Source organism: Bos taurus, chromosome 5 (genome assembly GCF_002263795.3).
Source record: "Bos taurus isolate L1 Dominette 01449 registration number 42190680 breed Hereford chromosome 5, ARS-UCD2.0, whole genome shotgun sequence".
Lineage (NCBI taxonomy): Eukaryota > Metazoa > Chordata > Mammalia > Artiodactyla > Bovidae > Bos > Bos taurus.
Genome location: NC_037332.1, coordinates 8,139,210 through 8,166,525, shown reverse-complemented (window position 1 = coordinate 8,166,525; position 27,316 = coordinate 8,139,210). Strand labels below are relative to the sequence as shown.

Genomic DNA, 27,316 nt, shown 5'->3' with positions numbered 1-27,316 from the left:
TCCTTAAAAAACTGGAAATAGAACTGCCTTATGATCCAGCAATCCCACTGCTGGGCATACACACCAAGGAAACCAGAAGGGAAAGAGACACGTGTACCCCAATGTTCATCGCAGCACTGGTTCTAATAGCCAGGACATGGAAGCAACCTAGATGTCCATCAGCAGAGGAATGGATAAGAAAGCTGTGGTACATATACACAATGGAGTATTACTCAGCCATTAAAAAGAATACATTTGAATCAGTTCTAATGAGGTGGATGAAACTGGAGCCTATTATACAGAGTGAAGTAAGCCAGAAAGAAAAACACCAATACAGTATACTAATGCATACATATGGAATTTAGAAAGATGGTAATGATAACCCTGTATGTGAGACAGCAAAAGAGACACAGATGTATAGAACAGTTTTTTGGACTCTGTGGGAGGGTGAGGGTGGGATGATTTGGGAGAATGGCATTGAAACATGTATATTATCATATAAGAAATGAATCGCCAGTCCAGATTTGATACAGGATGCTTGGTGCTGGTACACTGGTATGACCCAGAAGGATGGTACGGGGAGGGAGGTGGGAGGGGGCTTCAGGATGGGAAACACGCATACACCTGGGGGTGGATTCATGTTGATGTGTGGCAGAACCAATACAATATTGTGAAGTAAAAAAATAATAATAATAAAATAAAGCAGTGAAGTGAAAAAATAAAAATAAAAAAATAATAAAAGTTACACATAACACCTACCATATGGCCTAGTCTTTCCTAGGTATTTACCCAAGAGAGAGGAAAAAAAAAAAAGCCTAAGTCCATACAAGGATTTGTACATGAATACTCATAGCATCCAACTGGAAACAATTCTGAAGTCCATCAATAGATGAATAATAGATAAACTGGGGTATGTTCATATAATGGAATGTTGCTCGGCAGGAAAAAAGAATGAACTATATATGATACACACTCAGACATGCCCTAATCTTAAAATAGCTAAGCTAAGTGAAAGCAAGCAAAGAATACATCTCTCCAGAATTCCATTTATACAAACCATATAAAATGGGAACTACAGTGCCAGAAAGCAGATAAATGGTTACTCTGAGCTGGGCACTAGCGGGCAAGAATTACAAATGATCAAGAGAAAACTTTTTGAGTGACTGATTTGTCTGTGTGTTGATTGTAGTGGTAGTTTTATGGATACACACAAATATAAAAATTTATCGATCTATACACTTTAGTATATGTGATATACTATATATCAGGTATACCTCAATAAAGCTGTTAAAAATATATTAGGTGAATTTCCCCATCTCATTAATTATTTTTCTAAACATCCTGCATGATATATTACCACACGTATAAATCATAATTTATATATTCTCCTAGTTATTTAAAAATATTTTACTTAATATTTTATCTTATATATTTTAATATAATGAACAAAATATACACTGGAAGTTGCTTTTCATATTTAGAGAATCTAGCAGTTATTTCACAATGGATATAGAAAAATAGCTGTATATTTGGGGATAGAGTCTTTTTCTTCTTTCTCAATACAATTTTTTTAAATCTTTGTTAGTGGTGGTTGAAATTGAAGCATAATGAAACAGATATTTGAAGCATAATGAAACAGATATTTGAGAAACATTTGTTAAATAGTTATGTGTGGCAGAGATTGTGAGGACAAATTTTGAACTATATTCTAGCTTCTTGCTGGGGATACATTAAAACTATATTTCCAAATGTTCTTGAACTTTTAGGTGAGGCTACATGATGAAGTTTTGTGGTCAGTGGATTGTTACAAATAAAAGTGATCATGCCATCTTCAGGGGTAGGCATATGCATTTTCTAATGTCATCGTCTACGCTGCTTTTCCTGGTTTGCTACCTGGATATGATGTACCTACTGGAGGACTCAAAAGCCTCACAGGATGATGTGACCATCAACACAAACAGCCCAGGTTCCTAAATGACATGGAGCATATAGCCTTTCCTCTCCCAACCAATTCACAATAATTTATTACAGAAAGGAAAATAAGCCCTCCTGTACTAAGTCACTGAGATTTAGAAATCGTGTGCTTTAGCAGTTAGCATATGGTGACTGGGGCTTCCCTGGTGGTGCAGGGGTAAAGAATCTGTCTGCCAATGCAGGAGACATGGGTTTGATCCTTGGGTCTGGAAGATCCCTTGGAGGAGGTAATAGCAATGCACGCCAGTATTCTTGCCTGGAAAATCCCATGGACAGAGGAGCCTGGTGGGCTACAAGGGGTTAAAAAAGGGTCAGACAAGACTTAGTGACTAAACAACAGCAATAATATAGTGACTAAATATACCTTTGTTGTGGATATCATATACTAAATGAATATATGATTATATTTAAAAATGGATGAGGTTAGCCCAAAAGAGAATTACAAAGCAAGTCTAAGATATATGAAGTGAATTTTGGTTTACTTTTTACCGTTTCAGGTATTTTTTGCTTCTTCTCATTTCAATGCTATAAAAGATATCAAATGCGTGTGGATAAACAGGAGGATAAAGGTGATATAAATACATTCAGCAAGAAACAATGCTGACTTTAAAGATGTCAGGGAATCAAGTTTAAAATGACTTGTAAAGCAGGAATAAACAGAAGGGGCACAGTTGTTGAGATGATATAAATAAGAAGTTAGACATATTTGAAATGAAAGTCACTCAGTTGTGTCCGACTCTTTGTGACCCATGGACTGTACAGTCCATGGAATTTTCCAGGCCAGAATACTGGTATGCGTAGCCGTTCCCTTCTCCAGGGAATCTTCCCAACCCAGGGATTGAACCCAGGTCTCCCGCATTGCAGGCGGATTGTTTACCAGCTCAGCCACAAGGGAAGCCCAAGAATACTGGAGTGGGTAGCCTATCCTTTCTCTAACGGATCTTCCTGACTCAGGAACCAAACCGGGGTCTCCTGCATTGCCTGTAGATTCTTTACCAGCTGAGCTACCAGGGAAGCCCATTAGACATGTTTAAAGTTACTTAGATGTTTGTTTTCTCCAACTTAAGTTTTGTTTGCTTTATCAAGCTAAGTAGAACCCATTTAACTTTTATTATCCATGAAATATACTAATCCATAGTAACTTCTACAAAATTCTACAACTCCCCTTTCAGAAGGACTGTGACCTTCTCAGATATACATGATCACTGTTGTATTCCTAGCAACTTGGTTGTTATTTCTCACTTTCCAAAGGAACACACAGTTTAAATGTGAAGTACTTCCTGTCTGTGGCTTGTTTTTCCTAGTCGGTAGCTCTGCAAAACTCTCCAGTGCCCATACTGAGGTAAGGAGTTACCCTCAGCAGTTATTGGTCAGTTGTATGTGACCCCACACTTACAGGGCCTGAACCACATAAGGCTTTTTAATTTCCTGATACCTAAACATTCAATGCAGAGAAGCTTTTGAATACAGTCTAGGATTTCTCTACAGAATGTCACTCTGCCAATCAGTTCAGGTACTCATAGAAATAACCATGATATCATACTAAGGGCATTAGATCTGTTCAATTTAAGCTGGAGACTTACTCTGCCATTTACTTGCATGTAAACTTGGAGGGACTTACTAATGTAAGCCTTTTCAGTTTCTGAACTATAGAATTTTGATTATAACTTACAAAATAATAGACACATTTTAATTACACTGTTTAATAAATATAAAATATGTAAGACAACTACTAGGCATTCAGAAAAGATTTTATTATTCTTTTGCAGATATAGAAGAAGCCTTCTAGAATCTTCCTTCTCAGTAAGTGCCAAGGGTCTTTCAGATTGAGATACTAGGATAGTGTGGGAGTTATCCAATCAGATCCAGTTTGGACCCCAAGCATCAGCATTAGGAACCAAGTCAAAATTAGCATCATGCTGGTAGAATCTGCCTCATAAACCTACATGATATGATGTGCATAAATTAAAAATATATATTAAATAACATGAATTTGGAATATTAATATGAAAGTTACTCTAATATTAAACAAAATTAAACTAAATTAAATGTGAATGCCCTTCTTATATTAGGTATATGATTCTTCCTGTTCAGGATACCAATTGTATTAATTGTGGCCAACTTCGCATATTCTTATTACTTTATCATGCCTTGGATATAGGTGGGTTTGTCGTTCTTATTAGAGTTACCACAACTGCACTACCAAACTCAACTGCAATTGGCATATGTATATTTTAGTGGAATGAGGACTGAAAGAAAAAAATGTCTGCTATTTATTAACTACAGGCAATACTTGTTCATTGCTTCAGATTTCAGAGAGGGATTTTTTTCCCCAGTACTTAAAAGTTAGGCTTGGATACTTAAATCCTTATTTTCAAAATAACAATAAGCAAATGCAGGATACAGGATGCTTGGGGCTGGTGCACTGGGATGACCCAGAGGGATGGTATAGGGAGAGACGTGGGAGGAGGGGTTCAGGAAGGGGAACACGTGGAACCTGTGGCAGATTCATGTTGATGTATGACAAAACCTATACAATATTGTAAAGTAATTAGCCTCTAATTAAAAAAAAAAAAAAAAAGCAATAAGCAAAGACCTTGTGGTCAGCTCCAGTATTCTTGCCTGGAGAATCCTATAGACAGAGGATCCTGGCAGGCTACAGTTCACGGACTTGCACAGAGTCGAACACAACTGAGTGGCTAACACAACACTGTGGTCGACCGCTTCATACATACGTTTGCTTGTACATTTGCAAAGATTTTTATATACATACTGCTTGCTTGAGGGATAAAATGTCAATAACAATTTGAAAGGAGTATATTCTATGACCAACTGGAATTGATCTCACAAAATTATTCACACTTGTACACAAAGATATTTGTATAAGAATGAGCAATGTATCATCAACACTAAATATTAAAATATACAATTGCACACAACCCTATGGACCATAGCCCACCAGGCTCCTCTGTCCATGGATTCTCCAGGCAAGAACACTGAAGTGGGTTTCCATTTCTACCTCCAGGGGATCCTCCTGACCCAGGGATCAAATTCACATCTCTTTCGGTTCCTGCATTAATAGGCAGCTTCTTTACCAATAGTACCACCTGGGAATCCCCAAAACAGCATGGTATTGCACAAAAACATACATAAAAATCAATGGAACAGAAAAGAGAGCCAGAAATAAACCCATGTATCTATGGATAATTAGTCTTTGACAAAAGAGACAAGAATATACAGTGGGAAAAAACAGTCTCTTCAGCAGGTGGTGTTGGGAAATTTGGACAGGTACATGTAAATCAATGAAGTTAGAACACACTCTTACAAAATATACAACATCAAAAAAATCCTCTCAAAATGGCTTAAATACTTAGGCATGAGACATGGCACCATAAAACTCTTACTCCTAGAAGAGAACATAGGCAAAACAGTCTCTGACATAAAGAGTATCAATGTTTTCTTAGGTCAGCCTCACAAGGCAAAATAATTAAAAGCAAAAATACATAAATGAGACCTAATTAAATTCATAAGCTTTTACAGAGCAAATGAAACCATAAAGAAAACAAAACAAACACACAAAAAATGAAAACTACGAACTGGGAGAAAATATTTGCAAATGATGTGACCAACAGGGACTTAATGTCAAATATATACAAACAGCTCCTTCAATTCAATATCAAAAAAACCAAACAACCCAATCAAAAAGAATATTTAGACATTTTCCCAAAGCACATGTACAGATAGCCAATAGGCACATGAAAAGAAAGTCATCATTACTAATAATTAGAGAAATGCAAATCAAGACTACAATGAGGTACAACCTCACACCAGTTATAACGCGTACATGCTTAGTAACTTAGTATAGTTCAGATCAGTCGCTCAGTCATGTCCGACTCTTTGCGACCCCATGAATCCCAGCACGCCAGGCCTCCCTGTCCATCACCAACTCCCGGAGTTCACCCAAACTCATGTGCATTGAGTCAGTGATGCCATCCAGCCATCTCATCCTCTGTTGTCCCCTTCTCCTCCTGCCTTCAATCCCTCCCAGCATCAGGCTCTTTTCCAATGAGTCAACTCTTCGCAAGAGGTGGCCAAAGTACTGGAGTTTCAGCTTCAGCATCAGTCCTTCCAATGAACACCCAGGACTGATCTCCTTCAGAATGGACTGGTTGGATCTCCTTGCAGTCCAAGGGACTCTCAAGAGTCTTCTCCAACACCACAGTTCAAAAGCATCAATTCTTCAGTGCTCACCTTTCTTCACAGTCCAACTCTCACATCCATACATGACCACTGGAAAAACTATAGCCTTGACTAGACGGACCTTTGTAGGCAATGTAATGTCTCTGCTTTTGAATATGCTATCTAGGTTGGTCATAACTTTCCTTCCAAGGAGTAAGCGTCTTCTAATTTCATGGCTGCAGTCACCATCTGCAGTGATTTTGGAGGCCCCCAAAATAAAGTCTGACACTGTTTCCACTGTTTCATTTCCCATGAAGTGATGGGGCCAGATGCCATGATCTTAGCTTTCTGAATGTTGAGATTTAAGCCAACTTTTTCACTCTCCTCTTTCACTTTCATCAAGAGGCTTCTTAGTTCCACTTCACTTTCTGCCATAAGGGTGGTGTCATCTGCATATCTGAGGTTATTGATATTTCTCCTGGCAATCTTGATTCCAGCTTGTGCTTCTTCCAGCCCAGGGTTTCTCATGATGTACTCTGCATATAAGTTAAATTAGCAGGGTGACAATATACAGCCTTGACGTACTGCTTTCCTATTTGGAACCAGTCTGTTGTTACATGTCCCGTTCTAACTGTTGCTTCCTGACCTGCATATAGGTTTCTCAAGAGGCAGATCAAGTGGTCTGGTATTCCCATCTCTTTCAGAATTTTCCACAGTTTATTGTGATCTACACAGTTAAAGGCTTTGGCATAGTCAATAAAGCAGAAATAGACGTTTTTCTGGAACTCTTTTGCTTTTTTGATGATTCAGCAGGTGTTGGCAATTTGATCTCTGGTTCCTCTTTTCTAAAACCAGCTTGAGCATCTGGAAGTTCATGGTTCACATACTGCTGAGGCCTGGCTTGGAGAATTTTGAGCATTACTTTATTAGCATATGCTGCTCTGCTGCTAAGTCACTTCAGTCGTGTCCGACTCTGTGTGACCCCACAGACGGAAGCTCACAAGGCTCCCCAGTCCCTGGGATTCTCCAGGCAAGAACACTGGAGTGGGTTGCCATTTCCTCCTTCAATGCATGAAAGTGAAAAGTGAAAGTGAAGTCACTCAGTTGTATCCAACTCTTTGCGACCGCATGGACTGCAGCCTACCAGGCTTCTCTGTCCATGGAATTTTCCAGGAAAGAGTACTGGAGTGGAGTGCCATCACCTTCTTAATTATTAGCATACGAGATGAGTGCAATTGTGCGGTAGTTTGAGCATTCTCTGGCATTGCCTTTCTTTGGGATTGGAATGAAAACTGACCTTTTCCAGTCTTGTGGCCACTGCTGAATTTTCCAAATTTGCTGGCATATTGAGTGCAGCACTTTCACAGCATCATCTTTCAGGATTTGAAATAGCTCAACTGGAATTCCATCACCTCCACAAGCTTTATTCGTAATGATGTTAAGGCCCACTTGACTTCACATTCCAGGATGTCTGGCTCTAGGTCAGTGATCACACCATCGTGATTATCTGGGTCATGAAGATCTTTTTTGTACAGTTGTTCTGTGTATTCTTGCACCTCTTCTTAATATCTTCTGCTTCTGTTAGGTCCATACCATTTCTGTCCTTTATCGAGCCCATCTTTGCGTGAAATGTTCCCTTGGTATCTCTAATTCTCTTGAAGTGATCTCTAGTCTTTCCCATTCTGTTGTTTTCCTCTATTTCTTTGCATTGATTGCTGAAGAAGGCTTTCTTATCTCTCCTTGCTCTTCTTTGGAACTCTGCATTCAGATGCTTATATCTTTCCTTTTCTCCTTTGCTTTTCACTTCTCTTCTTTTCACAGCTATTTGTAAGGCCTCCTCAGACAGCCATTTTGCTTTTTTGCATTTCTTTTCCATGGGGATGGTCTTGATCCCTGTCTCCTGTATAATGTCACGAACCTCCGTCCATAGTTCATAAGGCTCTCTGTCTATTAGATCTAGCCCCTTAAATCTATTTCTCACTCATTTGATTTAGGTCATACCTGAGTGGTCTAGTAATTTTCCCCACTTTCTTCAATTTAAGTCTGAATTTGGCAATAAGGAGTTCATGATCTGAGCCACAGTCAGCTACTGGTTTTGTTTTTGCTGACTATACAGAGCTTCTCCATCCTTGGCTGCAAGTATATAATCACTCTGATTTTGGTGTTGACCATCTGGTGATGTCCATATGTAGAGTCTTCTCTTTTTTGTTGGAAGTGGGCGTTTGCTATGACCAGTACATTCTCCTGGCAAAACTCTATTAGCCTTTGCCCTGCTTCATTCCATATTCCAAGGCCAAATTTGCCTGTTACTCCAGGTGTTTTTTGACTTCATACTTTTGTATTCCAGTCCCCTATAATGAGGACATCTTTTCTGGGTGTTAGTTCTAAAAGGTCTTGTAGGTCTTCATAGAACCGTTCAACTTCAGCTTCTTCAGCATTACTGGTTGGGCATACATAAGCTTGGATTATCGTGATATTGAATGGTTTGCCTTGGAAACGAACAGAGATCATCTGTTGTTTTTGAGATTGCATCCAAGTACCTCATTTTGGAATCTTTTGTTGACCATGATGGCTACTCCATTTCTTCTAAGGGATTCCTGCCCACAGGAGTAGATATAATGGTCATCTGAGTTAAATTCACCCTTTCCAGTCCATTTTAGTTTGCTTGTTCCTAGAATGTCGACGTTCACTCTTGCCTTCTCCTGTTTGACCATTTCCAATTTGCCTTGACTTATGGACCTGACATTCCAGGTTCCTATGCAATATTGCTCTTTACAGCATCGGACCTTGCTTCTATCACCAGTCACATCCACAACTGGGTATTGTTTTTGTTTTGGCTCCATCCCTTCAGTCTTCCTGGAGTTATTTCTCCACTGATCTCCAGTAGCATATTGGGCACCTACCGACCCGTGGAGTTCCCCTTTCAGTATCCCATAATTTTGCCATTTCATACTGTTCGTGGGGTTCTCAAGGCAAGAGTCATGAAGTGGTTTGCCATTCCCTTCTCCAGTGGACCACAGTCTGTCAGACCTCTCTACCATGACCTTCCCATCTTGGGTGGCCTCACATGGCATGGCTTAGTTTCATTGAGTTAGAGAAGGCTATGGTCATGTGATCAGATTGGCTAGTTTTCTGTGAGTATGGTTTCAGTGTGTCTGCCCTCTGATACTCTCTCTCACCACCTACCATCTTACTTGGATTTGTCTTACCTTGGACGTGGGGTATCTCTTCACAGATGCTCCAGCAAAGTGCAGCCGCTGCTCCTTACCTTGGACAAGGGGTATCTCCTCACGGCCGCCCCTCCTGACCTTGAACATGGAGTAGTTCCTCTTGGCTCTCCTGCGCCCATGCAGCCGCCACTCCTTGGACGTGGGGTTGCTCCTCTCGGCCGCTGCCCTGACCTCCGGCATGGGGTAGCACATCTTGGCTGCCGCCCCTGACCTCAGACATGGGGTAGCTCCTCTCGGCCGCTCCTGTGCCAATGAAGCCTGGCACTCTTGGTCACCACCCCTGACCTTGGGCGAGGGATAGCTCCTCTCGGCCATGCTTCTGCGTGGTCCATCGCAGTTATATCCAACCCTTTGCCACCCCATGGACTGCAACCTCCCAGGCTCCATTGGAATTCTCCAGGCAAGAATACTGGAGTGGGTTGCCATGCCCTCCTCCAGGGGATCTTTCCAACCCAGGGAATGAACCCAGGTCTCCCGCATTGCAGGTGGATTCTTTACCATCTGAGCCAAGAGGGAAGCCCCCAATTATAATGGTCATCATTAAAAAGTCTGTAAGTAATAAATGCTAGAGAGAGTGTGGAGAAAAGGGAACCCTCTTACTCTGTTAGTGGGAATGTAAATTGATGAGGCGCTATGGAAAACTACAGTTTCCTGAAAAGAAAAAAAAAATAGAATTGCCATAGGATCCAGAAATCCCACTCCCACACATATACCCAGATTAAAACTATGATGATTCGAAAAGATACATGTACTGCTATGTTCTTAGCAGCACTATCTACAATAGCTGAGACATAAAAATGACCTAAATGTTCAATAAATAAGATGTTGAACATAGAGAATAGAACACTAACCATCAAAAAAGCATGAAATATGTCATTTGCAGCAGCATGGATGCAACTAAGATGATCATACTAAGTGAAATAAGTCAAAAAGAGAAAGACAGGTAGCATATGATATCACTTAAATGTGGAATCTAAACTATGACACAAACGAACCTATCAATGAAAGAGAAATGGACTCTTAGACATAGAAAACAGATTTGTGGTTGCCTAAAGGAAAGAAGATGGGAAGGGAAGGATCAGGAGTTTGGGATTAGCAGATGCAAAGTATTATTTATAGGATGGATAAGCAACAAGGTCACAGGGAACTATATTCAATATCCTGTGATAAACAATAAAGGAAAAGAACATATATGATAACATAGTCGCTTTATTGTACAGCAGAAATTAAACACAACAAGGTAAGTCAATTACACTTCAATAAAATAAAAAACATGAAACACAAAAGAACAGAGAAAGTAATCATTTCACAATAAATTAGACTTTTAACCTGTTCAGTTCAGTTCAGTTCAGTCGCTCAGTTGTGTCTGACTGTTTGCAACCCCATGAATTACAGCACGCCAGGCCTCCCTGTCCATCACCATCTCCCAGAGCTCACTCAAACTCACATCCATAGAGTCGGTGATGCCATCCAGCCATCTCATCCTCTGTCGTCCCCTTCTCCTCCTGCCCCCAATCCCTCCCAGCATCAGGCTCTTTTCCAATGAGTCAACTCTTTGCATCAGGTGACCAAAGTACTGGAGTTTCAGCTTTAGCATCGTTCCTTCCAAAGAACACCCAGGGCTGATCTCCTTTAGAATGGACTGGTTGGATCTCCTTGCAGTCCAAGGGACTCTCAAGAGTCTTCTCCAACACCACAGTTCAAAAGCATCAATTCTTCAGCGCTCAGCTTTCTTCACAGTCCAACTCTCACATCCATACATGACCACTGGAAAAACCATAGCCTTGACTAGACGGACCTTTGTTGGCAAAATAATGTCTCTGCTTTTCAATATGCTATCTAGGTTGGTCGTAACTTTCCTTCCAAGGAGTAAGCGTATTTTAATTTCATGGCTGCAATCACCATCTGTAATTAGTATAGGAAAAAGGAGTCCAAAATAGTGGTGGCTAAAAGACAAAGAAAGGAAAAAGACCCTGAAAATAGAAGAAAGGTCCGAGGACCAGAGTGAGAACCTCAGGTGAAACACACAGCCCTCCTGCCTAGCCCAACTTACATAGGACAGGCTCAGGGGGAGGAGAAAAAACATATAAAAAGAGGAGCCAAGACTGAGCCTCTTCTCTTCACATCTTTTGGGTTGGCCCACCCTCATAACTCAAGCATGTATTTTCCTTTGCTTGCCAAATAAAACTGAGCTGTAACTGAGCTGTAACACTGGACCACCGCTTCAAATTTTTGCTGCGGCAGGACAGAACTGAGGAAATTACACACTGCTCCGACAAACCGATTTGATTCAGTTCAGTTCACTTCAGTCACTCAGTCGTGTACAACTCTTTGTGACCCCATGGACTGCAGCACACCAGGCCTCCCTGTCCATCACCAACTCCCAGAGCTTGCTCAAACTCGTGTCCATTGAGTCGGTGATGCCATCCAACCATCTCATCCCCTGTCATCCCCTTCTCTTCCTGCCTTCAACCTTTCCCAGCATCAGAGTTTTTAAATAAGTCAGTTCTTCACATCAGGTGGCCAAAGTATTGGAGTTTCAGCTTCAACATCAGTCCTTCCAATGAATATTCAGGGCTGATTCCCTTTAGGATGTTGGATCTCCTTGCAATCCAAGGGACTCTCAAGAGTCTTGTCCAACACCACAGTTCAAAAGCATCAGCTCTTCAGTGCTCAGCTTTCTTTATAGTCCAACTCTCACATCAATACTTGACTACCGAAAAAACTGTAGCTTTGACTAGAGAGACCTTTGTTGTCAAAGTAATGTCTGCGTTTAAATATGCTGTCTGCTGCTGCTGCTAAGTCGCTTCAGTCGTGTCCGACTCTGTGCGACCCCATAGACGGCAGCCCACCAGGCGCCGCCAACCCCCCTCCCCCGTCCCTGGGATTCTCCAGGCAAGAACACTGGAGTGGGTTGCCATTTCCTTCTCCAATAAATATGCTGTCTAGGTTGGTCATAACTTTTCTTTCGTGGAGCAAGCATTTTTTAATTTCATGGCTGCAGTCACCATCTGCAGTGATTTTGGAGACCCCCAAAATAAAGTCTGTCACTGTTTCCATTGCTTCCCCATTTATTTGCCATGAATTATGGGACCAGATGCCATGATCTTAGTTTTCTGAATGTTGAGCTGTAAGCCAACTTTTTCACTTTCCTCTTTCATTTTCATCAAGAGGCTTTTGAGTTCCTCTTCCCTTTCTGCCATAAGGGTGGTGTCATCTGCATATCTGAGGTTATTGATATTTCTACTGGCAATCTTGATTCATTTAATTAAAATACCTTTATATATATATATATATATATATATATATATATATACACACACACACACACACACACACACACATACATATATATATATTCAGGAACTACTGAGTATAAGAAAATGAATAGAGAATGATAAAGAAAAAAGTTGAAAATGGATCCTCTGTGGATTTGCATCCTCATGCTTAAACTTCAAAATATACCCTTGGCCTGCCATTATATTTAGTTTCTTCTTTCTCAATCACCATGATTTAAACACCTCCACAGGACTCATCTCTATCCCTTATTTCCTGTGAAAATCAGGCTTGCTTGTCCAACTGTTTATTGGTACACATCTGAAATATACCTCTGTCACCTTAAAACATATTCAAAACTAAAATTTTCACCTTTCTTCACAATATTCCTGTTGCTTTCCTTATACAGGTATGTTCATTACTCTATCAAGTCCTCAAACATACCAGGTTCAAGACCAGGAATTCTCTTTGATCTCTTCCTTGACTCTAATAGCTGAACAGCTTTCAAATCCTGCCAGTTCCACCTTTGAAATATTAATTAGTCATAGCCTCTCCCTATTGCTAATGTCACTACCTTAGCCAAGTTCCAATTACATTCACCACCAGTCTTTTGAAACCCCTCTGAATCAGTTTTCCAGTTACCCATTTATTGCTGCTCACTTCATTGGTATTAAGCATCTAACAAGTAAAAGTGAAAGCACTTAGTAAGCAACTGGTTTTTGCAAGATTATACTTAGATACTGAGGAATTAAAGGCAAATGAATCACAGACCCTACCTTTTCATAAATCTGATCATGTTCGTTACACTTCCCCAAATATTAAGACTTACTGATTTCTCCCTAAGTAGTTCCAATTCTTTCTTAAATATTGAAGTCCTCTCCATGCAGCTATGGAGCTTTTTTTCCTCTCAAATAACCTTTATTTTCAAATGTAACATTTGAAAGTACTAGGTAGACAGAGCTTGGAGAAGGAAATGGCAACCCACTCCAGTATTCTTGCCTGGAGAATGCCAGGGACAGAGGAGCCTGGTGGGCTGCCGTCTATGGGGTCGCGCAGAGTTGGACATAACTGATGTGACTTACCAGCAGGTAGACAGAGCAACAGAGAAGGCAATGGCAAGCCACTCCAGCACTCTTGCCTAGAAAATCCCATGGACGGAGGAGCCTGGTAGGCTGCAGTCCATGGGGTCGCAAAGAGTTGGACACGACTGAGCGATTTCACTTTTACTTTTCACTTTCACACACTGGAGAAGGAAATGGCAACCCACTCCAGTGTTCTTGCCTGGAGAATCCCAGGGACGGGGAAGCCTGGTGGGCTGCCGTCTACGGGGTCACACAGAGTCAGACACAACTGAAGCGACTTAGAAGCAGCAGCAGACAGAGCAAATCAAATCCACTACAAGGATAAGCAGGCTTTCAGAGACACTATTACCAGAACTCCTCACCAATCCTGCCAAACTCTCTCCCTTCTATCTCTCTCTCTTTTTTTTTTTTTAATTTTTTTTTTATCCTTCTCTCTCTCTTGACCAGAGTCAGCTGGGCCCAGCTCAGCTTCACTGCCTCTCTCAACACCCCCTTCATGCTTCAGAACAAAAGTCTGGTTTGGTTTTGTTCATGTGCCTGATGGAGAGAAAACTTAAAGACTGAGAACATATTCACCACCTCTTAAAGTTCAAATGAGAATATTTTAAATTTTAGATAAGGTCAAGCTCTTCCCTCAGGAAGAAACAAGGATCCAGACACTGTCCTACAGAATCCTCCTCCAGTCAGACTGCTCTACCAGCTTGCAGCTCTTCATACTCCCTGCTGTCCTGTTTTGCCTGGTGATATTCTCACTCCCTGCAGAGAAGCTTCCTTTCTTATCTGCAAATCCAAATCCTCAAATTGAGCTCAAGGTCTGCTTGCCCACTAAATCTTCTCTGATTGCTCAACTGAATATAATACTTGGCAATACCACACTTTTGATGGCACCTTTTATCTGGCAATTACAATTTTACAGTGTATTTAGTTCTTTAAATACAAATCATATTTTGCTATTCAACTATCATGCACTTTATGGAAAGATTCACATTTCATTCTATGGATGTAACTCCTTGGATGTACTAAATTTGCTTTTAAAGTAAATAAACATAGTTTCCATTAGAAAATAAATTGTATTTAAATAGCTTATTGAAAAAGAAAATAATCCTCTTCCTCTCTAACATTGACTTTCTTGAATTTTACCTCCTTTCCAACTAGGAATTGTGCTTAGTGATGGAAATTTTCAATCACTTCCTACATGATATATATATATATATATATAAAGCCTCCATTAAAATGATCAAAACCAAGACTTCCTTAATGCAAATGCTTGATATATGAACTTTTGACCAAGTAATATAAGGAATGAAATTAACCATTCATTAGATGAGAACACAGCAAGCATCTTGAAATGAAAAGTTTTGATAGTATTTTGCTCACTTTTCAGATCTCTCTCATCTAGTATAAGTTTTTAATAAAGAGATGTTTTACAAAAGAAACTCTCCACCCTCATTTTCCAAGTCAGATATAAAAGAGATCTTCCTTCACTTTGCCTAATGCATAGCCAGTGAAGAAAAAGAACATTCTACTTCTATCTAATGCTTTTAAAAGGCTGGGCTCCCTAAGCAGGATTGCTAAACTAGAAGACTAGCTGTCATGCAGCAGCCTGAGTTTAAATTCTGATCCACCTTCCTGTTTCTAACTTGTGAAACAAATATATTTCCAGCAGGAAGCTTCAGGCTTCTCCCTCTTTGTGAGCACCTCTAATAAAGCAGGAGCTGTGAGAGAATTATTTTTGTGCCTGCTTCTCAGTACAACTGCTGCATATATCCTGTTGTGTACAAGAGACTCCCGGAATCTACATTGCTTTCTGAGCATATGACTTCACGAGCCTGGACCTCTAGGATGGAAAGTCACAATAAGAAAAAGGAGATTTCTAATATGAGTGATGTTTCTCAAACACCTGAAGATTTAAGGTCATCTAATAGGCCTTGGGCAATTGTTTGGAAAGAAACAATATCTTTATCAACAAAAGGGAAATGAAGCAGAAGACACAAAGAGTTTTTCTTGCACTTGAATGAAATGTCATTGCAAATAGCTTGGGAGATAAACAAAACTGGAATCGAGACCTGCATTTGTTGCACTACAATGACATAATCTCTACAAACTTACGTTTCTTCAATTGCAAAATGCATATAATCGTGTTACCTAAATACAGTTATGACAATTAAATGTGATAATTGATACAATGTACCTAGCACTTGTCTTGGTACTTTCTCTAAAACTATTAGCATTGTGAATATTTATCATTTAAAATAGAAGCTTCTTGCAGCAGATGTTGACCACCTAAACAATCACTGCACTTTATGTTGTCTTATATCCTGAATTTGTATATATTTCTACCCTCTCCCACTATATCCATATGGCCGAGTAAACCTAACTTCACCCCTCAACTCTATCAGTGGGTCTGATTTGTGTCAGAATAATTCCCTTCAAGCAGTCAGATGCTGGCTAATGATAATCTCTCCTCAGAGGTTAATCAGAAGCTCTAGAGGCTGATTTTTCTTGCTCACAAGAGAGAGGTGCAGAAAGCCTCTCTTTTTATACCTGTGATACGAGCACAGAGGCATGTAACCTTGTGTGCTATATTGGCAGTCATCCTATCACCATGAGGAATCGTCCAGGAAACCAACCTCAGGATGAAGCCAAGGTCAAAGCACACAGACAGGGCAACATATTGTTCTTGATGACATCATCACATCACTGGATCAGTAAGCCTCCCCCTACAACTAGTATTTTGGTAATGTTGTTGCTTAGTTGCTCAGTCGTATATGACTCTTGGTGACCCCATGGACTGCAGCATGCCAGGCTTCCCTCTCCTTCACTATCTCATGAAATTTGCTCAAACTCATGTGCATTGGATCGATGATGCCATCCAACCATCTCATCCTCTGTTGCCCCTTTTCCTTCTGCCCTCAGTCATTCCCAGAATCAGGGTCTTTTCCAATGAGTCAGCTCTTCATATCAGGTGGCCAAAGTATTGGAGTTTCAGCTTCAGCATCAGTCCGTTCAATGACTATTCAGGGTTGATTTTCTTTAGGATGGACTGTTTTGATCTCCTTGCAGTCCAAGGGACTTTCAAGAGTCTTCTCCAGAACCACAATTTGAAAGCATCAGTTGATCAGTGCTTGGCTTTCTTTATGGTCCAACTCCCACATCCGTACATGACTACTGGAAAAACCACTGCTTTGACTATACAGTTCTTTGTCAGCAAAGTAATGCCTCTGCTTTTTATTTAGTACACTGTTTAGGTTGGTCATAACTTTTCTTCCAAGGAGCAAGCGTCTTTTAATTTCATGGCTGCAGTCATCATCCACAGTGTTTTTGGAGTCTAAGAAAATAGTCGGTCACTGTTTCCATTTATTTCCCCATCTATTTGCCATGAAGTGATGAGACTGCATGCCATGATCTTCATTTTCTGAATGTTGTTTTAAGCCACCTTTTCACTCTCCTGTTCTGCTTTCATCAAGAGGCTCTTTAGCTCCTCTTTGCTTTCTGCCATTAGGGTGATGTCATCTGCATATTTAAGGTTATTGATATTTCTCCCAGCAATCTTGATTCCAGCTTGAATTTAATCCAGCCTGGCATTTTGTATAGTGTACTCTGCATATAAGTTAACGAATTTCTTCATTGTTTAAACTACTTTGATTTTTTTTTAATTTATTGCAGCAGGGTAGAGAATGGAGAATCTCATTTTTAAACAATGGGTTCAATAATTGTTTTAAACAATTTCATCTTTAAGTCCATTTCCAATTTGCAGTCAGAGAATCAGTGAAAGATATTCTCAGTTTCTCCTGACAATTATACTGTAGTGAGGAGGAAATCTGAAGAGGGGGGTGAGTCAATTGTGTGCAATTTGTGAAAAATTCCTAACAATTTCTCTGTATCCCATAATTATTTACTGTTCATACAGATATCTTAAAAGTCATTTGCTTGAGAAGTCCTAAAATGTGAGGCACATAGCTTTCTTAAGTTTTCTACATGACTTTCCCCATAAAAAATAAATAAATGAATGACATTTCTACATAACTTTTCCCTGACTTTTTTCATGAAAAAGCAAAAACAAATGAACAGCATTTCATCACTCTTGCAGTATAACCTCATCTCTCCCATAGACTTAGTTATTATTTACACTGATCGTTTTCAAATGTTATCCCTCTCCAGACTTCTTTTGAATTGCAACACTATACATTTATCTGCCTCCTGAAAATTTTTACTGACAATTTGACAATTTAAATCTATTGCCCAAAGTCAATATCATTTTTTTTCTCCAAAACTTAATCTCTCTTCTGTTATCCCTTTCTCAGTTAGTGCTACTGTTATTCATTCAATATCTCAAGTTATTCTATAATCTTTCCAGATGCTTCCTTGTCACCAACCTCCAAGAATAACCAAGTACTGTCAACTATATCAGCTTATCATCTCCTGTGGTTATCTTCTTTCCAGCTTTTCTACCACTTCTGCTGAAATAAAGTTTTCATCATTTGGGGCTTATCTATCAAATTATGCTTCTAATTTGTCAGATTGTCTCTAGTGTCTTTTTTCTTGCACTTATCACCTACAGTGTTACCAACTTTTCATTCACCAAACCAGTCATCATGCCATTTTCTGCACCCCATTACCTCATGAGAATATCTAAATAAGACAAGTTTTTAAAATGATCTATGCCTGGTTAACTTCACAACTTCAACTCTTATAGGCCCTCACCAAACACTTTTCACACTGTTCTTTCTTAGGCAACAACTATCTCTAAATTGACCTCTGTACCATTTAATTGCTAAGCTACTCTGCCTAGATCGTGAAATCGTATTTGTCCTGCATATATATCATTTAGCTGAGTAATGACATGTAGCTATAGTGAGGTTGTCTATACTTTCTTCTTAAATTAAAAATGAATGGAGGACTTCCAAAATTGTTAGAAAAGATAGAAAAACCCATAGTGAATCAACCAAAAATGAGAAAAATTTGAGTAGTGTTCATATGTTCATACATTAATAAAAGAAAATTGATAAATTAACCTAAAAATTTTTACTCTAAAAGTATTCTGAAATATAATTTGCCTTTCCTCAACAAAACCTTGACCTCAACACAGAATCTGATTTTAGGAATACATGCTTTTTCTTGATGATTTATGTACAAAGGAACCAAAGAAATGAAAAGGATCAGATACGAACACTTAGACTATTGATTAGCTTATTGTTTGCTGCCAGATCACTTCTTTTTCTTTCTGTGCTGTGCTTAGCCACTCAGTCATGTCCGACTCTTTGTGACCCCATGAACTGTAGCCTGCTAGGCTCCTTTGTCCATGGGGATTCTCCAGGCAAGAATACTGGAATGGGTTGACATGCCCTCCTCCAGGGGATCTTCCCAACCCAGGGATAGAACCCAGGTATCCCACATCATAAGGGGATTCTTTACTCTCTGAGCAACCAGGGAAGCCTTTTCCTTCTATAGGGGATTTGAAAAATTATTTTAAAACTATGGACTCTAAAGACTAACTATGTGAATGTAAATTTGAAGTGAGTTTTTACAGAATGCACTTTAGAGAGCCTACATATTCAAGTGATATTTATCTGGCAAAATATGCAACCAAATTAATTTGCTTAAAACATCTATGGAATTGCCCTTTTAAAATTCTCCTGGTCAGATCCCAACCCCAAAAGGAACTAGCATTAATTACATATTCCAGAAATACATTTATTTAACCAAACACCATTTTCTTTTCATTCATGGAACTGGAGAAGGTTGCCATGCCCTTCTACAGGGAATCTTCCTGACCTAGGGATTGAACTCATGTCTCTTACATCTCCTGCACTGGCAAGTAGGTTCTTTATCACTAGCACCAACTGGGAAACCCAAGTCATGGAACAGATATCCAGTATTAATCTACTCTGTGTCTCAGTGGGGTTAAAATAGTGATCCAAAGGGACAGAAATTCTTGGTTTCTGGATGATTATCTTCTAATGATGCTTAATATCTGCCTCATCTCTTCTGCTCCCTGCTGCTGCTGCTGCTGCTAAGTCACTTCAGTCGTGTCCAACTCTGTACGACCCCATAGATGGCAGCCCACCAGGCTCCCCCGTCCCTGGGATTCTCAAGGCAAGAACACTGGAGTGGGTTGCCATGTCCTCCTCCAATGCATGAAAGTGAAAAGTGAAAGTGAAGTTGCTCAGTCGTGTCCGACTCTTAGCGACCCCATGGACTGCGGCCCACCAGGCTCCTCCGTCCATGGGATTTTCCAGGCAAGAGTACTGGAGTGAGGTGCCATGGCCTTCTCTGAGTCCTCATTAAACATACAGGCACATACATGTACACATTCATATTGGGTGGGGTGTGGAGAGAGCTGATATTGGCACCCTGAAGTTAAGGAAATCAATAAATTTATATTGGTTGATAAAAGTTTATGATTTTTTTAACTAGCCATGAAATTTGAATTACTGTTGCTGTTCAACTTTAGAAATAGGTTTCTTTATGCATAAGAGTATTCACTGTGACTAAGAAAGGTAAGAGAATAGTCATTTTTTGTCAATTGCTGTAATCCTCATACATTTAAAACCTAATAGGTTAATACTTGTGTCTTTTACTTTTATTTACATTATCAATTCAAATATTTCATTAGCCTAGAATAAGAGCTTTCAGTTCTGGTGACCCTGTGGTTGATGATGTTATGTGGATAATACTGTCCAAGTATTTCCTGACACATAATAATGAGAAAGTGTGCAAAACTGTGGTAGTTATTAATTGCCTGTGTAATACAGTAGTTGGTCCTTTAACCGAAGCTGATTGAGTTAATAATTGAATATTTGAAATGATGACTCACAGTTGACTTTCTCTATGTGTTTGAATTTACCATGGTAACCAGGAATTGGTTTTGTCACTGTGTTGTATATTGCTTTAAATTAAACTGATGGGATTAATAACTGAATGGCAATTATAAAAGCTGTACAGCTGATATTTCATTATCTTGGTTATTTTCTATCTATTATGCTCACATACAGACTCTATAACTTCCCATCTGCCTATTATCATCAACAAAGCAAGAGGTTATGCCTGTTAATCCTCACATATCTTAATTAATGCACTAATGTGGACATCATTTTTACATTTTCATTATTTTTAATTCTAAAAAATACTTGAGAAGCTATAGTGTTGAAATGTTTATATTTATATAAAGATATTAAGAATTAAGAGTAGCTTACTATCAGTTCAGTTCAGTTCAGTCGCTCAGTCGTGTCTGACTCTTTGCAACCCCATGAATCGCGGCACGCCAGGCCTCCCTGTCCATCACCAACTCCCGGAGTTCACTCAGACTCATGTCCATCGAGTCAGTGATAATTTTTGTTACCTTATCTTTTCTTTGAAGGGATAACAGATTTATTTGGAAACATCACATAAATGTATATATTTGCTTTTTGTAAAATAGTGGTATCACCATTGTTTCATGGGCTAGGGAACAGAGGATTACTTTTTAAATATATTATTTGCCCCAGTTTGTCAGTAATAGAGCAGAGAACAAAGGGAAAACTGTCTATTTGACTTATTTCCAGTTTACCTTTTGTAGATTTCTTTCTGTCAGGCACTTCCAGAATACCTTCTGAAGGTCACATTTTTCATCCTGTTTTAAAACTTTAAATGACTTTCCACTACCTATATGAGTTCTCCCAGTCTTTGACATTCAATGCCCTACATAATCCCTCAATTTTATTTATATTTTTTAAGTTGAACTAAATAATAGCAAAGATATTAGAAGATGTATTTTCTAAAAATAACCTTATTATCAATATGGAAAATGAATTGGGGAGAAACTGGAGGCAAGCAAGCTGGCTAGATTCTAATATTAGTTCAGGTGAGACAAAATAAATAGGGTTTACAAAAAGACAGGCAAACCTCTTGGGACATGCACTCTTTAACTGTAGGGTTTAATACAGTAAACATTATGGGGTATTGGATGCAATATAACTAATTTGTTTAAGGAAGTCTTAATCCTGTGGTCATTTCATAGCTGGAGCCCCTTTGCTCTATGCCAAAAGACCTGTGTCGTTATTCCTGTGAACACAAGCCATCTGATGAATGTACATTAACAAGTCACAAAAGTATCCAGCAAGAACAGCAATTACACACCTTACTACAAAACCAAGAAATGTTCATTTTAAATCTCACTATACTTTGGTCAGACTGTATTAGAATTATGTTTGTTTGCTTGTGTTTTTTTTGGGGGGGTAAGTTTCTTTTATTTATTTATCTTTTGGATTGTTGTTGTTGCAAGTGCAAAATTTCAGGTGGTCAATTAAAGATTCATGTTTAAGTGAAAACTCCATAAGTAACAGTTTGTTCAAGTTAGTTTCAACAGGTTATTCTTGAGGACTCACTGGATTCAAGGTATAAAGTATGGCTGATGGAACTGTTTTGACTTGAAAAATGAGATACTGAATTGGGGCGGGGGGTGGAAGTGTCCTAAGAACTGACTTTTACTTTCTGAAAGAAGTATGTGTTCTCTTTTGTACTAGACCCTAAATTCAGAAGCAATGAATGAAAGCTGTCCAATGGCAACTGTCAGTTTAATACTAAGAAAGAACTTAACAAGTTAGAAATATCTAAAAATCAAATAGATGATAGTGTGCCAATCTCTGTTTAATCAGAGAAAGAATAGGCTCTTTTTTTATTTTTCACACTTTAGTGATCTGCATTCATACGCTGAGTGGAAGTTTGGGTTAAATTATATCTAGGCTCATTCTATCCATGGTAACATATGCCAGAGAAGAGAATGGAAAACTAGGGGTTTCAATATCTGGTCCTGGTTGTGATATTTATTAGCTGATTGAATTAGGCCAGGTCCTTCAAGTCTTAAATTCCTTCATCTTTCTATTAAAGAAGCCATTTCCCTAAAAATAAATTAATGGTATTATATTCATACCTGAGAGAAAGAAAAGAATTCAACTGTTAAGAAAAAAAAAAAACCAAGGAAAAGGATACTCATTTGGATATATCTTCATAATGAATTTTTACTAGAATACTTTTAATTATAACTGAGCTATTCACAGATGTACTAGCATTCTATATATGTGACAAGCAATGGTATTAATACAAAATTATTTCAAGCAATTCATAATTGGGTTATCTAAAGAGATTCATTTCTGTACCTCCACATTTTTAAATTCCAGAAGGGCTTCTCATTTTAATAAAATGTCAAGTAAATTTATTTCATTTTTATACACACATCCATGTATATCTTAATTGGATTTATGCCTCAGGGTTCTCATCAAAGATCAATTAAAAACATTAATCATCTGATCTGAACTACCATCTAAGGAACATGAAATTAGCCTTTTCTTAGGTTCTTCATTTACTATTTTTTAGAACTACCTCTATTTCTATGGATTTATTCCGTTAAACTTCTGTGTTATCTCTGCAAAGAACTCAAACCACTTCAATAAGGCAATTTTATATTAAAATCATAACTGTTATTTACAATAGCTATCATGATTTCTGCTCTTTTGTTCAGTGGAGAGATGTGTTCTTTTAAGAATATCAGTGATTTCTCTAATCCCAGGCCATTGTCTAAGACTTGAGGGTGTTCATTCCAGAAATAAACAGGATTTGTCACAGTTCATTTCTCTGTTGCATCTTTAGGGAAATAGCACTTTAGTGCTAGAAAAGATAAAGCTGAGTGGAAAAAAAATTTTCAAATGTTAGTAAGCCCAAAGTCATCTAACCTAGGAAGAAGGTCTGAAGGGAAATAAATCTCCCCGACCCTCTCCGTCACTGAGCTCAGATCTCCTGTGACCCTGGTTAGTGTATAGGTAAGGGGGGTTTCTGTGCACCTTGAGTGGAATATTTTGCACTGAAATTATATTCAATTTCACTCAACCTTAATCATCTAGAGGTATCAAGAGAATACTTTTAGAGTCAGACTGAGGGGAATGGACAACTCCCAGACAAAAGTGATATTTGAGGCAATTATTTGTTAACTACTTTGACCACCTCTTCTCTTATAATATATAATCTTTGACATGTCAACTACAAATTGGCACTTGCCTTCTACCTGTACAAGGATTAAATCATGTATTGCTGCGGCTGCTGATTTTTAACACCCCCTGAAAAGAGTTTGGGGTGGAGAGCAGAAAAGAGGCACTCTGCTGGGGCAGGGGTGAGGGAGACTGGCAGGATAGGCTTTCAGAGAGGTATTTTCAAGAGCCAATTTTATGAGCCCAAATTCTTATACTGCCTCATATTTATAAAAGCACTAAAATTCTTCATGGTGATGGCTGTTCCTCATGACTAGCAGAAACCTTCTGGAAAAATTGTACTGGATTGCATGTATTCTCCCTTCACCAAAATCTCAAATATACTACCTTCTCCCCTGCCTCTTTGGAGCAGTTTCACAGAGCTAGCTGAGCCGCTGTCTCCCAAGCTGCAATCCTCATTTTGCCCCAAACAAAACTTAGCTTGCTGCTCTCCTGTTGCACATTTTGGTCGACATATATGCAAAACGTATTTTCACATGTTTGATAACCAAGATTTAGAACTCTGTATTATTAATCAGAAGACAATATGACTAGTTTATATTTGTGTATTGTTTGTTCATGTGACTTTATATACACCATCTTGATTTGTGTCTGATGAAATGTTTTTAGTTACACAACAGAGTCCCAATAGCCTGATTTTTCTGAGCTCAAGAAAGTGTGCTACATAGTTATGAAGCAAAGTAGTGAAAGCCAAGCAATCTACAGAATGACAAAACAAGGACAGTAACAGTAATGTCATTAGCGACCAATATATAATGTTTACTTACCATACATAAAGCACTGGCTGTAAATCCCCATTCCAGATCTGGATCAAGATGTAGCAATGAGATTTTGAACCACATATTGCAGCATACACAATTATTAAAGGTAGTAGGACCAGCTGGTTTTGAATTTGATAAATCATCTAATATTTAACGGGAGTTTTTCTACAAGTGAAGCCACCTAGGAATTAGAAAGCAAAAATAAGTGATAAACAATATTCTAAATAGCATGTAATTTAATATTTTATACTTTTCCTTTTCTTATAAAAGAAGGACCACAAAACTAAGCCTTTTATAAAAAGACTGCCCTTTACTTCCCCACTTTCAGAATTAGAGCATCATTTCTTATTGGATGTTCAGTATAATGCAAGTTACACTGGAAAGAATGAATATTGATTGCATCCCCAAATTTCATTTTCTCCTTTTTTTTTTTTGCCAAGAGTAGCCCTCTTAACATTTAAGGACTTCCCCTCTTTGCATTTGTGCCCTGCATTTTATTGGGATTGACAGAATAATTCATGAGTATTTGACCAAATCTATATTGCTGAGAATTACAATATATTATAAGAGATCCTGAAAAAGTTTCTTTCTTCTTTGGTTGTATGGTGTACTATTCTGAGGTCAAGAGCAGATACTCAAAGAGGATGAAGCAGAAGTGAAAGTCTTAATGGAACCACACCCTCTCTTTGGCCTTTTTTTGGATATAATTTAAGTCTCTCTCTCTCTCTCTTTTTTTTTTATTAAGTGAAGTGACTTGAATTTTGTATTGGCTGAAAATATATCAGACTAAGTGATATTGTGAAGAATCCAATTTAGAGAGTGTTGGTGGACTCCTCTGGCAGCTGCAACTTTTATTAATTGTGATATTAATTTGCCTCTATAATATAATATGATGTGAGAATTATGTTGGCACCTCAGCATAAATTTTAAATTCCTCTGTTCCATACTGTAAGTTCCAAAAAGGTAAAAAATATTTCTCTTTGGTGTACTGCCAATGATGCTAAACTAATACAGTTTGGGGCACAGAGTAGATGTTGACTGAATCTTCACAAAAAGAACGGAATAAGGAAGAGAGGGAGGAGGAAGGGGAAAAAGTAGGCCCACCACTTTTCCTAGTTCAGAGCTAGAGAATAACTACAGAAAGCTAGATTATTGTGAATGCTTTAAAATCAGGATAAAAACTATACAAAAGCACAAAGAATACCCATCATGATTTTCTTAAATATTACTTTGGAATATATTCTCTTTGAATAAAAACAAAAAGCTCATAAAATTTTAAAACAAAAGTCAAATAAAATTTTAAAAAAATTTTTAACAAAATAAAAGTCAAATAAAAGTCAAAATTAAAATATTCTAGATAGTCAACCTGGATGCTTAAAATATATACAAATTTATGCTTCTTGTTTTTCTAAAGCGAGATATAATACATATGAATTACAAAAGCTGCATTCTACATTAAAAACTGTACTTGACTTGGGATAATGGGATTACCAGCTACTTCAGATTTCAAAATTCTCAGAGTAAATAGGACTATATTCTTAAAATCCAGTTTCAAACCTTCAAAGTACATTATTTTAATTTACCTTCTTTCTTTTACAAGAAAAGGATACTCAACTATGTCATCACTTCTCTACTTGTGATTCTTGAAATGATATTCATCTAAATAACATAGGACACATATTGCTTTAACTCGATCTACAATAACTTCCTGCAAAGAAGGCTTATAACTCCTAATGACCTGATTATGAACTGTATAAACATATATTCAAACTTTATTTTCTCCAGTAAGATGAGAAACCCTTGGGGATGTTTGAACATTTACTAAGATTCAAGTTTTGAGACATTCTTATCAAAATAGGGTTAATTTAACACACCAAGATTCTCTTCTGTACACAGTTCCTTTAGAACACTACTTGAAACACAAATGTCATTTACTTTTAAAATATCTGAAGGTTTCTGAAAGTCTAGGAAGATATCAGCATATAAAAACAGCACTGATCATATGCTGTGTATATCAGTGCTATCCAACAGAACTTTTTCCAGTGATGGAAATGTTTTGCATTTTCTAGTACTCTAGGCACTAGTCAGACAGAGAGCTAGGACATAGAATGTGGCTAGTGTGGCTGAGTAGTTGAATTTTATTTAATTAATTTATATTAAAGTAGTCACATGACTAAGTGATGGCTGCAGTGGGAAGCACATGTAGTTAATGAGAGTCTCAGTCTTTGGAGCCAAACACTGTTTTCTCTCTCCCTCTTATCTTTGTTCTACATTAACGTCCCCTTCTTTTCTCTTTGTTCCCTTTCTATTCTTCACTCTAAATATTGTACAGCACAACTTTATATGTGTTATCTGTTGAGTCAGGAAAAAGAGTAAACCTAAAATAAATCTAAGTCATAGGTTTTCTTTTTCTGAGCATTTAAAATTGAGTTGGGGAGTTGTGTATATGTGTGCAAACATCATATATATTTACATACATACACATAGGCATGTAAAATATATATATATATATATATATATATATCCTGATTACATCAAATAATTTTGTACATAATGTCAGAGGAATAGAAGATTACTGTAATCAGAGTATCTTGATATGGCTGAAGCAGGGAGTTGTTCAAATGCCTCTTTAAGAATAAATTTAGAAAAGTATTCAAGGTTTAGATCACAGTAAACCTCAAAATAAATTCCATTTTTACTCACTGGACAATAGAAAAATACTTAAGAGTTTGAAACTAGATTATAACATGTTTTATCTTTATAAGATTATTCTGGGACCATTGATCTGTCTTCTAATAAGATAGTGTACTTCA

General features: G+C 38.1%; 1 long non-coding RNA gene across 1 annotated transcript in view; it reads right to left on the bottom strand.

Moving 5' to 3' along the window:
• The window catches only part of LOC104972332 (uncharacterized), a 311,320-nt gene that overhangs the window by 271,676 nt on the left and 12,328 nt on the right, over nt 1–27,316 (bottom strand). The window contains exon 2 of the long non-coding RNA XR_806498.4: nt 24,510–24,684. This is a non-coding gene — a long non-coding RNA (uncharacterized lncRNA). The remainder of the gene's footprint in view (nt 1–24,509; nt 24,685–27,316) is intronic.